This window comes from Crocuta crocuta, unplaced genomic scaffold, assembly GCF_008692635.1.
Source record: "Crocuta crocuta isolate KB4526 unplaced genomic scaffold, BGI_CrCroc_1.0 scaffold367, whole genome shotgun sequence".
Classification (NCBI taxonomy): domain Eukaryota; kingdom Metazoa; phylum Chordata; class Mammalia; order Carnivora; family Hyaenidae; genus Crocuta; species Crocuta crocuta.
This window is the reverse complement of record NW_027527936.1, coordinates 1,180,526-1,186,186: the sequence shown is the minus strand read 5'-3', so window position 1 is coordinate 1,186,186 and position 5,661 is coordinate 1,180,526.

The following is a 5,661-nucleotide window of genomic DNA, read 5'->3' as shown; positions in this document are numbered from 1 at the left end:
ATATAATTATTAATCAGAAATGCACATTGCTCAGTGCAGAGGGTTTGACTTGACTTGGATTAGCAGGATCACTTTTGACAGAAAAAGAAGTCTTAACTGATAGGAAGGTTCAAGTGAATCAACAGTAATCGCCACCAAGCTAAATGTGATCTTGAGTCATATTAAAACAAACATTGCCTCTGGAAGATGGGAGGTGTTAGTTCTGTCTCCCTGATCAGCCAGCACCTAGAGGTGGGAAGGGGGGGTGGGGCCTGGGAAAGTGTCAGGTAAACTCTCACTTTCCAAAGAAAATAAAAGTTCTTTCTTGGCAAATGTGTCTATTTGAATAAATACACATGTGCACGCGCGCGCGCGCGCGCGCGCACGCACACACACACACATTTCCCGTTTCCCCCCCTTATCAGTTACATCTTTGTTTCAGAGTGAGCTATAGTAATCAAGATAGTGTGTAGTGGTGTAAAGCCAGACAAATACATTAACAGAGCAGAACTTAAGAGTCCAGAAATATACATATAAGGGGTGCCTGGGTGGCTCGGTTGGTTGAGCGTCCGACTTCAGCTCAGGTCATGATCTCATGGTTTGTGAGTTTGAGCCCCGTGTCAGGCTCTGAGCTGTTTTCAGATTCTCTATCTCTCTCTCTCTCTCTGCCCCTCCTTGCTCATGCTCTGCCTCTCTGTCTCTGAAAAATAAATAAATGTTAAAAAATTTAAAAAAAGAAATACACATATAAGTACAACTGATTTTTGAGAAAGGTACACAAGCACATCCATGGAGAAAAGATAGTCTTTTCCACAAATGGTATGAAAACAAGTGCTTATTACCCATACGTTAAACACACACACACACACACACACCCTCCAATCTAATTTGCATCATATATAAAAAGTAACTCAGTGGATTCATACACCTAAATGTACATAATGCATGTAAATATATAAACGTATATAAAACACATAGAAGAAACATAGGAGAAAAAGTTTGTGGTCCCAGTTTAATCAAAGATTTCATAGATACAACACCAAAAGCATACCTCATAAAAGAAAAAAATCAATGAATTGGAATTCATAAACCATAAAAATGTCTGCCCTTTGAAAGACACTTTTAAGAGAATGAAAAAGAAAGTCTACAGCCTGGGGGGGAAATATTTGCAAATGCTACAGTCAATAAAGCACTCATATTCAAAATATATAAAGAACTCAAAGCTCAATAATTAGAAAGCACATAACTCAATTTAAAAATGGGCAAGCTATTTGAGCAGACACTTCACCAAATACGGTATATGGATACCCAACATTATTAGTCATTAGGGAAATGCAAATAAAAGCCACGGGGAGATGCTAGGACATGTCAATCAGAGTGGTTACAGCTAAAAAGGGGAATCTTTGGGGGGTAAAGAATATGTTTGCAAGTGTTGGCAAAGACGAGGAGGAACCGGAACTCTGCTATACTGCTGGAGGGGATATAAAATGGTGCAACCACTTTGGAAAAATTTCACGGTTTCTTAAAAATGTAAACATAGGGGCGCCTGGGTGGCTTAGTCGGTTAAGCGTACAACTTTCGCTTAGGTCATGATCTCACGGTTCGTGGGTTCGAGCCCCGCGTCGGGCTCTGTGCTGACTGCCAGCTCAGAGCCTGGAGCCTGTTTCAGTCTGTGACTCCCTCTCTCTCTGACCCTCCCCTGCTCACGCTCTCTCTCTCTCTAGAAATAAATAAAAAAAAAAACTTAAAAAAAATTAAAAAAAAAAAGTAAACATATACCTACCATAAAGTGGGCTCCTGGGTGGCTCAGTCAGTTAAGCATCCAACTCTTGATTTTGGCTCAGGTCATGGTCTCATGGTTTGTGAGTTCAAGCCTGGCATCCAGCTCTGTGCTGACAGCCCAGAGCCTGCTTGGGATTCTCTCTCTCCCTCTTTCTCTGCTCCTGTCTCCCTCCCTCTCCCTCCCTCCCCCCCTCTCTCTTTCTAAATAAATAAACTTAAATATATATATATATATCTTCCATATGACCTGGTCATTCCAGTTCCAGGGACCATGTCCATACTATGAGTTGTACATGAATGTTCTCAGCAGCCTTATTTGTAATAGTCAAAATCTGGAAACCCAGATTTCCATCAACAGACAACTGGATAAACAAACTGTGGTACGTCCATACAAAAGATACTATTCAGCAATTAAAAAAGAACAAACTAGTGATAGATGCAACAACATGGAGAAATCTACCTGTAACTATGCCGAGTGAAAAAAGCCAGACATAAAGAGTCCTTACTATGTGATCCCATTTATATAAAAGTCTCAAAACTAAAATGAGTAGATGGTGGCCTGGATACTGGGGAAAAGGCTGCAGGGAGGGATTCCAGAAGGGCATGAGGAATCTTTGGGGGGTAATGAATATGCTTGTTATCTTGATTATGATGGTCATGTCACAGTATATACACATATCAAAACTTATCAAATTCCATGCTTTAAATACATGCAGTTTATTCAGTGTGGATATAATAACTCGGGAAAGCTGTTTAGAACAACACCACAGGGGGACCGGGGTGGCTCAGTTGGTTAACTATCTGACTTCGGCTCAGGTCATGATCTCACAGTTCATGAGTTTGAGCCCCACATTGGACTCTGCACTGACAGTGTGGAGCCTGCTTCAGAATCTCTGTCTCCTCCTATCTCTCTCAAAAATAAATAAACACTTTTTAAAAGATAAAAAATGAGGGGCGCCTGAGTGACTCAGTCGGTTAAGTGTCCGAATTCAGCTCAGGTCATGATCTCACGGTTCATGGGTTCAAGCCCTGCGTTGGGCTCTGTGCTGACAGCTCAGAGCCTGGAGCCTGTCTTCGGATTCTGTGTCTCCTCCTCTCTCTGACCCTCCCCTAATCATGCTGTCTCTCTCTCAGAAATAAATAAATAAACATTAAAAATTTTTTTTAAAAAGATAAAAATGAAACAACACGACAACCAAGGGCCTTCCCTGTGATTCTTCTATCCAGGACTTTGCCACAGGGTCCATACAACATCCTAATACACGCACCTCCTTGAGCACCATCGTGTGTGCAGACTTAAAAGGCCCAGCTGCCTCAGTGGTCTGGTCTGCGGCCTGCACCACCCAGAACCTTCTCTTCTTCTGGGCCTTACTCCAAAGGGAAGCCTTGTGGATAACCCGGTCAATGGGTAGGAATACATTACCCCAATATGGAGCGCCATGCCTCCAAATTCCACAGGCCCACTGAAAACAATGTTCCCTTTAGGGAGAGGAGGTATGGCTGGCACAATGCAGCAAATTGCCTTTCACTTCAGAGGAGCGAACATGACATGCCCAGACCTCTAGACCTTCAGAAGCATCACGAGGTACCAGTCTGAATTGTCGTGGTCTGGATCTCCTACCCAGGCAGGCATCTATCTTACCAGGGGACTTGGTGAGTTGCTGCTACTTTCTGCTCACCGAGTCCCGTCTGTACAATGTCATCAAGAAGATGGACCAGCCTGGTGGTGGTGGTAAGAGCAGGCCCCCCTCACACTGACTGGGGGCACTGTGTCTCCAGGGACCATATTTAAACCCAGGGTGAAGATATCCCAAAGATTTGGATTTTCCCCTCCCCCAAGTACATTCACCCTAGTAAAACATCACAGTCTCTTTGGGGCCTGGTGGGGGGGGAGACATACAATAGGTGTTTGTGACATTATTGCAGGGTCCAATCTCAAGGGCACCTGGCCTCCCTTGAGTTTAAGGAATTCTCCAAATGGGATTGATTTAATTCTAACAATTGAGCCAAGAGCCTTGATTCTTATCAAGCTAGCTCAGAATTACATACAGCTTCATAAACAGAACACTCCAGAATGTGCCTAACAAGCCATCACTTATGGAACACCTAATGTGCATGCATTCGTTCGTTTGGGCCTCACACAACCCTACGCAGGTGTGCTTACAATTCAGATGTTTTCCTATGGACGAGGAAATGGAATGGACTGGAACAGAGAGGCATGAAATGGACTGCAGCAGAAGCATTAGCAGCCGAGAACTGGCTGGCCCCCACGGCACAAGTCACTATGCTTCAGAGCCAGCCCAGCTACAGGCCTTTGCCAGGCCACTGTTAGGTGGAGTGAGGCTGACCTTGACCAGGAGTGGCATGGGCAGGGCATGGGCATCCAGCCAGTGGTAGAGAAGCTCATCTCACTTGCACCCAGCCCTGGAAATGCTCAGTCCCCAAACCTCCTTTGGCAGGGTGGAGGCCCCAGGAGGCAAAGGTATGTCCCTGAAGGCCACCAAACTGGAGAAGATGGAGGGTGAGGAGAGATAGGTAGTAGAATGAGGGAAGGAGAGACAGAAGCTGAGGGCTGGGGTGGGAGAAGAGGACAGATAATGGGGAGGAGGAGAGAGGGGAGTCCAAGGGCCAGTTTTTGAGCCTCCTCATTGGCTCTGATCACGAAAGCTCTAGACTCCATCCCCTCCAGCCCAGAGCTTGGGAGCCACTGCCCTCAGCACTTTGTGGATGTTCTCATCCCTCACAGCTGCCCAGTGAGGAGCAGGGATTGCACTCCTATTTTACTAGTGAGGAATCTGAGGCTCACGGAAGGAAGGAGCCTGGGGTCCCAGACCTAGGGGGAGTGGGGGTTTCCTCTGTTAAAGCCCTGAGTGCTTCCAGCTGCTCTCGGGTTCCACCCTCCCACCACACCCCCTCTGGAATCCGGAACTAGATCCCAGCTTCAGAAAGGCTGGCAGTTCCTGGAGGTGAGGTGTCGCCAGAAGGCCAAGGCTGGGTGCCATCAGAAACCTTCTACCAGAGAAGTTCCCCAACCACAGAGGAATTTCCCCCATCTTAGATTTACTACGTTACTGAGCTCTTGACTTTGTAAATAAAACCGGGGGACCTGAGCTGGGGTTACACACCCAGAGGAGCCAGCGTTCCAAGAGATCACGGCAGAAGCCCCATGGCTTCTTTTGACCCTGCCTATGAGGCCTTGGCACCTGGGAGCCAAGAATCACCCTAAGGCACATTTCCTTTCTCTGAACTGAAATTTATTGAGCACCCACTGTCCACCAGGGCTCCATTTGGGGTCTCCTGGCCTCTTCTCTGTAACTCTTCCCAATGGTCCTATGATGTCCAGAAAGCAGTAAAATCCACAGGACCCTGATGTAAAACTCAAAAGCCACTTCACTGGGGTGGACACCCCTTTTCTTCTCTCCCTAACCTGGGGCGCTTTGTTTCCAGGATCGAGGGACTTGGGGATGGAAATCTGGATCGTGGAATCGCAGCGATGGGAAGGGTCATGGCGAAGGAGATACGCCCCACTTCTTCTCATGAGGCGGGTCCCATAGACCCACAGCCCTACACGCCCCCCGGACTCCTCTTCTGAGCCACTGGTATCCTCCCTGCCCCCACGGGCCTCTCCCTCCAAAGCTTCTTCGTCAAGATTTTGCCCTGTTCTATTAAATATTAGGTAAGCACATAAAAAATGTGTTTTAATTTTTTTTAATATTTGTTTATTTTTTTGAGAGAGAGAGACACGGCATGAGCAGAGGCGGGGCAGAGAGAGAGGGAGACACAGAATCTGAAGCAGGTGAGCTGTCAGCACAGAGCCCAATGCGGGACTTGGTCTCATGAGCAGTGAGATCATGAACTGAGCTGAAGTTGAACGTTTAACCGATTGAGCCACCCAGGCAC